At 36.5% G+C, this 13,043-nt stretch overlaps 1 protein-coding gene across 4 annotated transcripts in view; it reads right to left on the bottom strand.

The window, feature by feature from the left end:
* PALLD (palladin, cytoskeletal associated protein) overlaps positions 1-13,043 on the bottom strand; it is a 190,734-nt gene that overhangs the window by 93,809 nt on the left and 83,882 nt on the right. The window lies entirely within an intron of this gene.

Raw genomic sequence — 13,043 nt, 5'->3', positions numbered from 1 at the left:
AGTTTTTTGGAACTGTTCAACTATTGTTCAATCCAAGAAGACCAGGACTATCATCTGGGGGGGGCCCCCATGCTGCACTGTGGCTGGGACCTGAGCCCCGGAGAGACTGGAAGAGAGCCAAGTTACACCCCATGAAAAGGACTCTCTCTGAATTTGCCTTCTCCTCAAAACAATGAAAGATTCCATTGTTTAATATCACTAATTTTTTCATGTTTGTGAGTACTTTGCTTGTTAAATAAACAGTTTTTTCCACTTTTCTTCAAAGAAATCTCTCCCAAACCAATGAGAAAAAGGGCCGCTTGAATTTGCTTTCCAAAAAAACCCCATTCAAAAGTTTCTTCCCACATTTGCCCTAAACCAAGACAAATACTTTTTGGTGCTCAGTGTGTGGCTTGAGAAAATGGAAAAACCCTGTACTGATTGCATTTTAGTTTCATTTACTCTGTAGTGGGATAAAGCAGTCAATAGCTATGTTGCTTAAATTCATAATGTCTCTCTGGGTGAAAGCCTTCATGTGTTTCTGGTCGCTAGGCTTTTTAAAAGTTTTAATACCTTTCTGGTCCCTAGACTTATTTTCTTATCCGGAGATAGCTCCAGTATTGTTCCTAACACGAAGCTTTTACAATAGAGGGCTATGGATTTGGGTTGTTACTGTGCTGAGCGTAGTAATAATGGTTTGTAAGGAATTAAAAAAGGTACTGAAGTTTGTTCAAGATATGTATGGTTCACGGTTTCTTTGTCCTAGCCTGCATCCTAGTTCCAATAGCATATTTAGTGAGTTGATTTGTAATTGCACCCAAAATGTTAGAAGAGGAGCAGGGAATGAGGCTTTTCAGCCTTTCCTTTCCTTCCCCTCTTCTGCCTTGAATCTGTCACATCACTTTTTGACAATGTTCAATTTCACCTGAATGCTAAAGAGACCATTTTCTTGGTATTTTATCTAATAAGCTTCCTCTATATAGTTTGCAACTTGTTTAAAATGAGGGCTAATATGTCTAGAAAAGCTAATGAGATACCTGACCCAGCCATGGACCCAAGCATAAAAAATCTTGAGTGGTGTGGAGAATGGGAGGCTATGGGCCAAACTCTGAAAGAATTTTCTGACCCTGTAATCTGAGACTTCCACATGAACAAATACAGAACCCAGGTGACAAGGGAAAATATCTGAAAGAAAAGTGCCGTGATGATTCTAATAAAAAAAAGCTGATTGCAATAAGCTGGCCTATGCTTATCACACGTTGCTAAATACTGTAGGGCAGCAGATAGAGGCAGGGGGGCAGGGAGATAAATCAGCAGCTACCCCAGTCACTCAGGCTGCAGCTAAACCAGACAGTGAGCCTAAGCCTGCAGCTAAACCAGACCATGAGCCTCAACGAATAGCTGCTGCCCCTACCACAAGATGTGGGAAACACACAACTAAAACCGATCAGCCAGTGGACAGTGATGATCCAGGGGAAGGACCCTCGCAGCCAGCTCCAGCAATTGACTCAAAATCAGAAGTCATACTGAGTCCTTTTCCCTGAACAACCTTTGTGGCCAAAAAAAGGATTACACTCAGTGACCTGATGAATCTGTAATTAATTGGTTAATCCATCTTTGAGATGCTGCAGGCGAGGCTACAATTCTGGATAATACTGAAGAGAGGCATTTGGGATCCCTGTCACGTAATCCGATTATTGACTAAGGAATGATGAGGGGGGCTAACCCTCACAATCTCTGAGCATGGATCTTAAGAAGTGTGAGACAAAGATATCTGTGTGCAAACAATCTCTATATGCAGCAACTACCCCTTCATGATGTAATGAAATTATAAAATATGTTTGGGGAACATAAAATTCAAAAATTTGTATCTGTAGCGTTCTGCAATAAAACACATTACTGCAACATCAGTCAGTTATGAAGTCCTATGAGCTAGTGATAGAAAAACTCAAATTCTCTTATGTTCCTAGTCTTTCTAATGTAAGAGACAAATATTCACTTAGGAAAAATAAATGGGACAGAGCAAAAGCATCAGCATCAAAACTGTAGAGTCCTGTCTCAGGGACCTTCACATTTGTACCATGCTGTTTTTAATTAAGTTAGCAATTCTTTGTCTTTCATTTACACAAACACACAGAAGGGAAAAAAAAAGAACATAATATTTCCCTGTACTACAGCAATAGCAGGTTGGACATTTGTAATTCTGGACATTATAAAGGCTTTTTTTGCCCCCACCCCTCAAATATTTTGTTTTGACTCTGTATGCAGGACATACAGCCCCCTGCTGTGACATATCATCAAATTCTTCTGTGACTTTAATAAAGCAAGGAGAAGGCTCATTACATAATCCCAGTGGCTGTGGATGCTAAAAGGATGCTTCTGCACATTGAGTATTTTTTACACACATTTCTAGGGTGTTTGCTCATAACCAGCATCATGTTATGTGTTTTAGTGGAAGCTGAAGACACGCAGCTCTGCCTTCAGGGGCTGACTTGGCAACTTCACTCAGACAAGAATTTATTAGATAACAAAGTCTGGAAATATCACTATGTGTTGAGAGTTAAGTAAACATGATTAGCAAGGGAACTAAAAGGGTAGTTGTGAATTTCTGCTTCTGACAGAAAACACTGCTTATCTTACATTACTTTAGGGAGGAAGAGTTAATTCCCAGTGAGCATTATAAAAGTAAACAAAAGTTGAAGTGTATCCAAAACTCAAAATTCTAAGCAATTTCTGAGTAACATCTAAGCCAATATAACTATTTCCCTAAGTATTTAAAATACTACAGATATTAATTTTAAAAAAAGACAAAATGAAGCACTTCAGAGGACTTCTCACTTCTATATAATCTCCAATGACAATTTTATCCTGTAAGCAGTCATGAAAATTCATGAATTTTAAAGATGTAATATGCATGTTGGAGCAATTAGTTGTCAGAAAATAAAATCAGACTTTTACAGTAATGTCTCCAATTTTATATGTTTTGAGTATTTAATTATAAGATAAAAAGCATTTTTGACAAAAGTGACAACAGAAAATGTTACTACTGAATTCTGAAAGCTGGAAAACAAAGATGCCTCCATCTTTTAGGTAAAATCAGAAGCAAACTGCTGCAATAAAGCCGTTGTCACTGGTGACTGCTTGACTTTCTCTCTCTGAGTATTAACAGGTCATTTTCTCAAAGGAAAGGTGCTATCTAGCAGACATTAAACTTTCCCTAAACTACAACAGCAGCAGCCCATTCCATTATGCTTTACCTTTTGGAATGTGCTGTTGATGCTTCAATTTATTCACCTATCAGGGAGAATAGCTACTACTAAACCACTACTGCTACTAAACCACAAAATTGCATTCTTCGACCAGATCACCACTTGCATACCTACTGCTACTGAAACCTGGAGAGAGAGAGATTCTGCAGAGATACAAGGTTTGCTTACACAATTCCTGTCATAGAAGCTGAACTAGCAAGAGGTGGCATTCAAGTACTCTGAATGCAGGTTCTCATTAGGACTCTGCAGGCTTTAAGCTTAGTAAGCTTACTTCCCTCATTATCTTCCAAATTGAAAAAAGAATAACACTGCACTGTACTTGCCAGCACAAATAAAAACCAAAGAAATCCTTAGTTTAAGAAATCATTTACAGGATGAAATTAAAAAGGAAACAGGTACAGATAGGAGTGGTGAAAAAATGCCAAAGGACTTGCACAATGCATTTACTGGCAAGGTACTTTATGAAAGTCCAAGAGATAAACTTAGATAAATTGCCAAAAGATCAGTGCCTGTTAAAGTTTGGCACATACACTGTACACGCACAACACTATAGAAGAGCATTTATTTCCAGGTTCTATGTCACTCTCTAGCACCAACAGAATAAGCAGAAAATCATATAATGAGAAAGTATCCTTCTGCAATCAGCGAGAAATTTTAAGTATTATCCCATATACCACTTGCAGGTTCAAATATGTTTCTAGTATTTTTATACTTTATTTAGATATATTTAAAACTAGAACCAAGGTTTGGCATGTTAAACTCACATCTGCCACATTCACATATTATCATCAGCTTGTAATTTGCATGGCAGGTCGTTGGGTAAAATAGCTGGTTTATCAATAAGAAAATATCTCACCTAGTAATTGATGAAATAGGAATTGCATGTATACTTTTGTGTGTGTACATTGATATCATATCCATTTCTGCATGCAATGGAGAGGAAGTTCTGCTTTTACCAAAATTTTAATACCTATATGTCAGTTCCAAGAAGGCAGTAGAGTTTATAGGTGTTATATGATGGTTTTCATATTAGGAAGCTGTAACGGATTATAAGCAATTCCACAGCTACGTAGAGGTTTTTTTACATGGTCAACACACTAACTGTTTCACAGCCATATATTAAAAATGTAATATTAAGACATAGAGAAATTATAAGCACTTGCAGAAACCAAGAACATCAGAACAACAAATCAGAACACGACTATGGAGGAACACCAAACGTGAGATTAATAAAGAAACAGAATGGATTTTTCACTCAAATAGGTAAGAAAATGACTTAATGATTCAAACTCTAAGCATACTGTTAACACAGTCATTTCTAGAAAACTAAATACAGGGCCTTGTAATGTCAGTTCTATTAAAACAAACCAGTAAAAACATTTAATATTACAAAGAACTTACCAGTTCTCAAAAATCATTTTACAAAGTGTCTTTAATGAAACTTCTTTAATCAGAATTTTCATATTTAAAATTTAGGCTTCTCCCCTGTCTTTCTGACCCACTGAGAACTTAAACAATTTGATCTGCATTTTATCTGTCAGGATCATGCAAGTATTTAAGTCCTTCAAGCAGGAAAATGAATGCAGCTAATTATTTTTCTTACTAAATACACTGCAGAGTTTGGCAAGGATACCTAAAGGCCAGCCACAAGGTAACAGGCAGGAATTCTAGGTTGTTTTTTTTTTTTTTTTTGTTTTTTTTTGTTTTTTTTTTTTTTGTTTTTTTTTTGTTTTTTTTTTTATCAAAAGATGAGAGACTGATTATATTTCTAGTTAACAACTGTTCTACTTGATACTAAGGCCAACCCTTCATCATCCCCTGGAGGCACTTCCTACACCAGTGGTGGAATTATTGTGTGTAAATACAGCTATCCTGGCCTTTTGGGGTCAAAAAGCTTTGGGGTCTTTTCTGCCTTCCCTACAACTAATTTCAAACCAAATACTGAACTTCTCCTCTGCAGCCAAATTCTAGACTTGTGCTTCTAATTTGGTGTTTCTTATAGAATATAAACAAGCCCTCTGAAAGCAGTCCAGCTGCTGTCTCTTATGTGGTTTTGTCAGTGTTCTAGAAAGTATCAATTTATTTCCTTGACATATATCTACTCAAGCAACACTGCTCCCTCCACTGGATAAGCCTTTTCCATTCTTACATCCATAAAACCTCTAAGAGAGCAATAAGGCTTCTTAGGACAAGAATAAGGCTGACAGAGCAGGACCTGAAGACTTGCTCAACTCTTAGGTCTTCTTTGGTATATTTAGTTACCTCTATTAATTCTGTTTATGACAGAAAAAATAGCATATAGAAATTCTGTATTTAAGTTTCATAGCATGCACACTGAACTAGAAAAAAGCAAATGCCACTGGGTTCCAACCTCTTATTTTCATCACCAGAAAACATTTCTTAACACAGAAAATTTAAACACAGTTAATATAAGTAAATGCAAGAGATAACGGCAGATATACCTGAGAGCAAGCATGAAAAATTGAAATGACATACAAGAAAAACTTAGTAGTACAATCACACATGGAAGAAGCATGGAAACCATCAGACAACTGCACCACTTTCATAAAAAAAATCTGGCATATGTTAAGAGGGAACAGAAAAATAATAAAATCAAGTAGCTATATAACTATGTGAGTTTATTATTAAGCTGCATGAGCTAGCACCCTGTACAGCAAGTCTCCTTACTCAAGGATGGGTTCACACTTCTGCAGAGTTTTTTTAAAGCATGGGCATGACCAACTGCAGGTAGACGGGTAGAACTAATTGCAGATGGTTTCTATGGTAGGGTAAATTCCAAGAACAAGTTTATTGAAAAAGTAGGCACTGGAAGTGTGAGGGTAGCCAGCACCTGAACTTCTGTTTAACAACTTGAGCTTGTGTTTAGATAGTTTAGCTACTTTTTTGGCTATATATTAAAAAGCATGCAGCAAATTAGCTATTCAGAAGTTATCCTCGCTAAAAACATCCTCAAATTACCTTTTTTTTTATTATTTCTTCAAGGAAAGAATAGCAAAACAATTGCTAATCAGTCCTCATATTGTTGAAGATTTCAAGGCGAAGTCATGTAGCTTTGAAATCACATTCAAACATAATAATAACTATTTAACCCAACTACCATTCACATAATTATGCTTGTCTATCATAGAGAACTGTAGTGTTCATAATACTTTGAAGTTCATGTAATCAAAAGGAATTTTATCTCTCCAGACTCTACCAAACACATTTTCCAAAGAAAATGAGGACTGGCAAAACAAGCTTTGGCCAGTTCCTCTCTCTGTCTCAGAAACTGATATTGGTTGATCTTTTATTTCAATTTGTTGACTAATTGAACATCATAAAAGATATTGTCAAAACCTGTACAAAAGGAACAAGCAGATTTTCTAAAATAAATATTGCATTTTTAATATTAATCAATTTCCATGTCATATCTCAGTTGAGTAAGGATTTCCAGACTCTCATTTTGGATTAGAATACTAAGTGATATATGCAGAAGTTTTTTTAAAATTTCTCAACAGAGCTGGGTGCCAAAGGAAGTGTTAGTGCAATCTTCTGTTGTATTAGTTGTAAGCTCTTCGCCTGAATTAGATGGGATCTTTCTCTAAGAAGTCGCTCAGAAGGCAAAAATGACAGTTATATTATTATTGAGACTTTAAAATTTAGTTTTTCCTGAAAACCAAATCCAAAATTATGAACAACATCTGTTTTAGTTTTTCAGCTTCATCTTCTTCCTTTTACAAGTTGGAGTGAGCAGTCCTGGCAAATGGGTTTAGCTGTATCAAGACAGAGTAAACAAAGGTGGTTCAAAACAAAAACTATATCCCTTCTCATCTACCTTCCTCCTCATAACCAGCATAAGATGATATATTTACGATTTCAAAATTATGTGTAGACTGGATATTTACATGGTCAGGGAAGAAAGAATATGAAGGGAAATGTGGCTGCATGCCATATTCAAAGCCACGTAAAAATTAAGTACACATGATGATTAGACTGCAAGGATTAGCATGCAGGGAAGCATTTAATCATTTTGTTTGAGATTTCTATCCTGTGATACCAAGAGAATCCTTGAATATTTCTGCAGGAACTCCCAATCCAAAAGCACACTGAGAAATTCTCAGAAAATACTGCATTCTAGAAGAACTGACCACTTCAATTTCCTTTGCTTGATAATTTCCAAGTTAATTAATTAAATCCACTCAGTTATTTAGGTGAGAAGGAAAGAAACAAACAAACAAAAAAATAACAGAAATATTTCATTTCAATGCTTTTAGTTCATGATTATCAAGAAACTATCCATAAACTGTTTGCAGATGGATAGTACAACTTTTCCTGCTATATTTTGTGGTTCAAAGGTGCATCATAAACTGTTGGCATAGTATTCTACTCAACCTTGTTACATAAAAAACCAAATTGCCTTATTTACGTAATCCAACCCACCCCCAATATTTGCTATCCTTTTCTTAGAAAAAAGCCCATTCTTGGAACCTTGAGGAGCTGGTGATGTTGGTAACAAAGGTGTTAGAGAGGCAACAGAGCTATAAAACAACACTCAGGCAGAAAGGAGAGGGAAAACACTCTTGGAGGCACTAAAGATTTTTACAAGTTTAAAGCATGTATTTAACCAAAAGCTTAAAATGCACAGGCTCAAGCAAGTGGCTGAACTCGTGCACTTGTAGCCCAGAAGACCAGCCATATCCTAGGCAGCACCAAAAGAAACATGACCAGCAGCTTGAGGAAGCTTACTCTCCCTTTCCTACTCCTCTTGTGAGCCCTCACCTGCAGTGCTTCATCCAGCTCTGGGGTCGCCAACATAAGACAGACATGGACCTGTTTGAACAAGTTCAGAGAAGGCCATGAAGATGCTCAGAGGTCTGGAGCACCTCTCCTGTGAAGATGGGCTGAGAGAACCAGGTTGCTCAGCCTGGAGAAGAAAAGGTTCTGGGGAGACCTTAGAGCAGGCCTTCCAGTACCTTAAGGGGGCCTGTGGAAGTCTGGAGCAGATAGGACATACAGGAGTAATGATAATGATAGGACAAGGAGTAATGGCTTTAAACTGAAAGAGGGAAGGTTTAGATTAGATATTAGGAAGAAATTCTTTACTATGAGGGTGGTGAGACACTGGAAAAGGTTGCCCAGAGAAGCTGTTGCATGCACTATCCCTTGAAGCATTCAAGGCCAGGGTGGATGGGGCTCTGAGCAGCCTGGTGTAGTGGAAGGAGTCCCTGCCCATTACAGGGGGACTGGAACTACATAATCCTTAAGGGTCCTTCCAACTGAAACCAATCTATGATTCTATTAATTTCCCTCGTGTCCCTGCTTGTCCTGTAAACTAGATTACTTTCAGCATTAAAGTACAAATCTGATAAAATACCAAAGTTCTCTGTGCATACCATGATGGTGGCACAAACAGTATAAGTATTTCATGACTATTTCAAGGATATTTGACTTTTCTGGTTAAAATACTGATTAGTTTTTATGAAGGCAGGATGTACACTTAAGTGTCTCCACCTGCTTGGGTCAGAAAACATCAGTGCCAAAAGGAGAAAAAAACTAAAAATAAATGTATCACCTTTAACCTCTCTTGTTTTTCACATCTATTGTTAGAAAGGTATTCATACTCCTATTGCTGCAGATTTTAAAAGGCTTAAAGTTCATTTGTGATTACCCTTTGACACTATGTTAACAAAGACACAAGTAAAAAGGAAATTTCTCAGCAATAACTGCCACTGGTTTTGGGTCATGCTATTCCTTGATCTGAAATAAGCAATGAAATCTGACTTTCAACCTATTTTTTATAACATTTCCTATTTTGTCTCTTCTGTCTTCCAGTAGTCTCAGAGATTTTCACACTGATCCAAGATCACAAAAAAAAAGACAACTAATGCCTTGTTTTAAAATTACTGTTACCTACTGCATTCAGTCCACAGGTATACCAGGAGAAATTATAACACTTCATCAAGGAAATCATATTCCTTTTTAGGATTTGCAACTTTTGCATAAGAAATGAGTCTGAGAAAATGGGGAAAAATCCTATTTCTTAGTATATTCTCTCATAAAACCTCATCTATTTTCATATATTATTTGTTATTAGTAAATTATAAACCCTAGTCCAAGTGCCTGTTGATCACTGAAATGGAAATGCTTCACAAAACTTTTCCTTGTTTTAACTCCATTTCTGTTAAAAATGTATTGGTATAGAATGAGAGGAAAAAAAGCATTACAAATGAAACATCAATGTATTAATTGTGAAAATAGAGGCAGAAAATGCTCTGGACTTGTACTATTATCAAGAGATTAACCTTATGTGCAGTTATCCTGCTTTACATTTTAGCAGATTTAGTTAGCATTAGTTATTTTTACTACAGTAGAAAGTATGTGTAGATCAAGGTTTAATTGAGGGTAGGGTTTAAGAGCAAGATAAAGATCCAAAGGTCCTTATCAGCCTCTGAAGAGCAGAGCAGATGAAACAAAAGAAATGGATATGGATAGACCTTTGCTCATGAATTTAAAGCTACATGAATCATTGAACTGTTGCCTATTCTCACATATTGTTTTTCTATCCAGCTCTTCTCAATGTATTCTAAAAAGTTTCTTACTGTTTGCAGATATCAAATACAATTATTATGGAAATAATAAACTCCCTTTAAGCTTATACTCTTTGTGGCCATTGTATATGACAGACTTGGATAATACTGCAACATAAAGAGGCTGAACACGAGACAGCTGCAGAGAAGCTCTCTGGTCAGGTGTTAAAGTTCTAGACAGTCAGGAAGCTCTGGCACCACACTGTCATTACACTGAGTCTATGAACTTTGAAATGATGGCTTGTCACAAAGCCAACAAACATCACACAGGTATATCCAGTAACCAGACCATCTTTTTTTCTCTTACTGTTTTAACCGACACATGGAAAAATAACAGTGATACCAAGCCACTTAAAAGGAAATTCTTCATTTGAAACCATAGATGTTATATAAAGTCCTACAGGACAGCCTTGTGTCGTTTTTGCAGACATTCACACTGGGGATTATGAGGGGTTTAAGGCTCATACACAGACTTCACACTGAAATTACTATTAACATCATTTGTCTGATTTTGAGAGATGCAAAATATCTTAAGATAACACACATTGCTGGGGATCTTCTGAAACCTCATCTGTGCATTACAGCATTGTGGGCCAAAAAGTCCAAGGCACAGTAATAGCTCAACCTCCTCAAATAGGTCACTGCAGCAGAGATCAGAATCACAGAAATCAGGGTTTTTTGTCTCAGTTCAGCAGTCCTTTCTCTCTACAGAAACTCATGTTGCAAACAAAACAGCGCTAAATATTGTGCTTTTTAACCATATTTAGAATTATTGTCTTCTAGATTTCACTTTAGCAAATATCTGGTGTTGACTATTTCCCTAATTAATTCTATATATATTTTTCCAGGTTTAATATTGTCATATTAAACTCTTAAAAATTCTTAGCATCACACTGAAGCAACAACTAATGATGGCTTAAGGATTATTAAAGTGTCTGTAACCATAACCTGAATGTTTTTTAGGACTTTAAAAGCACTTTTCAAGCCTGAAAACACCTACAGTAACTCTCTATAGCATGTCCACTCTTGCATTAGATTGAATTGTGATAACTCACTATTTATAGCTGTTGGTTACAGCTACATTGCCAAGATGCAGATTTATTTCATACTTCAAGAAGGTACTCAGTCTCTCCCTCCTGTTAAATTAAAAATAATAATAAAAAACATAAAACCAAAACTAGCCTATCATTCCCAAACTCTTTGCAATTACTTTCAGTGTTGGCTGAAGAAACTGTTTTCAGAGAGTTCACAGATAAACCTGTTAAGTAATTTATAATTTATTATAAACTTGAAAGCAAAAGATTATTTTGGAAATTTAAAACCAGTCTTCCTGAAAAATAAACCTATTAATGATTTTCAGAAGCTTAAAGCTCTCTCCATAGTTAACAATTTAGAAGTTTAAATAACTTTTTTAAAAGGTTATAATAAGTGTGCTTGCTCTTATTCACTGCTAGTATGTGCTGATTCTGTCATCTAATTCTCTATAGACAGATACAATTCCATATATCAGTTCTTTTCAAGAGAGATCATTCTCACGGTTGAGAGAGCTACTTTACTACTCAGCTAATTTTAATGTTATTATTTTGTTCATTTTTACTAAGGAAGCAGTTTTCCAAATGTTGAAAGCTGATTTCAAGTCTCTGCAGTCAGGCATTTCTTTTTCTCCTCTTGTTGGCACTCTTTCCCTTCCTTATGCTATCACTGTGCTTGGGAGCAAAATGCTTGAGGAGAAGGCAAGATTTCAATTTCTGACAGCAGCACAGATGTACACAGCCTTTGACCGAGCAAAACATGTATCTTGACTGCAATCAAGATCAGTCTCTTGTGCATCAAGTGTTGTTAATTGCCAAAAACAGGAATCAAGTGTAATTACACAAGGGATTCCAAGGTCATCAATTTGGACATCAGCAACTGTAGGGACTTTTGCAATAGCATCCCTCTTACGTTACAGTATTTTATGTTGACTCTGTGTTTAAAAACAAAACAAATTTTGCAGACATAGCAGTGAACGTTATACAGTGAAAAGTCTTTTACACCACATTCTTTCCCTTATCTCAGGCAACCTTGCTTCTGGGAAAGAAAGCTCTGGGCTGAAATTTCTTTTTTACTGCTCTGCTGGAGACACTATCTCCTTTCTTCATGAGTGAATCTTGCCAGAGATATGTATGCTGGGTACAGGACCACCTGGCTTTCTCCATATCACCTATCATCTGCAAGTTGCCATTCTCAGCAACCTCCTTCCCATACATGCAACCACCACCATATATACTGTTACTTCACTACTCTGTCTTTCTAGTTCTTCCACTCCTCATTCCCTTGTACAGTTGCCAGAGACTGCTTAGAATGACAAAGAGCAACTGAAAGAAAAAGTGGTGAGAGTGGAAAGGGAATACTGTTGGCTTGCTGCCTCAAATGTGTTTTTGTGCATTTAAATTCAAACATGAGTGCTAAAATAACAGCATTTTTGTATTTTGCAAATTTCGTGTGAAAACATGGAATAAAGCAAATGACCTCGCTAAGCTTGAGGACCATGTTTCATGGTTCTTCTTAAACACATTTTTATAATTTACAATTCCTTCCAACTATTGGTGCAAATGAAATAAAGTAGCGTTTTACTTCATCACATTCCAAATATTCTGGAGGGAGATGGAAAAGAGGAGTCTGTGCAATGTTAAAATCAAACTATGAGTTAACAGGGAGCATAATATTGCTTATGCATAAGGTATCACCATTAACAAAAGGTAAAAATGTTACAGTAACTTTTTTGCCACTCATTTCTCTGTCCTTTCCTAGAGCTTTGCCTTCTCCGATTTTTAGCTATAAGAGAGCAATTGTAATCTGGCTGAAAGCAGAGTGAGATATGTGTTATACATAAACATAAGAAATAATAAAAAAATTACACACCTGAATATCCACTGACTACACAAACCCAAGCACATGCAGAAAAAAAAGACCTAACCAGTGCTGAAAGAGAAATAGCATCCAAAAATCTCAGGCCACTATGATCTTTATGGTGACTAGGGAAAAAAAGGCATGGAGCAACAGCCACTACAGTATTTCTCTGTTTGTGACTTTATGTTAAACCTCTCTAAAGGCATTGGGATATAGAATGTACTTCCCTTTGATGTAGCACTACGTAAAGGAAACAAGTGTCTCCTGTATTCAGCTCTTTGACACATAAACTACAGCAGCAGCAAGACTGTTCAAA

This window comes from Vidua macroura, chromosome 4 (assembly GCF_024509145.1).
Source record: "Vidua macroura isolate BioBank_ID:100142 chromosome 4, ASM2450914v1, whole genome shotgun sequence".
NCBI classification, from domain to species: Eukaryota; Metazoa; Chordata; class Aves; order Passeriformes; family Viduidae; genus Vidua; species Vidua macroura.
Note: the sequence above shows the minus strand (reverse complement) of the source record. Positions and strands in the feature narration are given on the sequence as shown.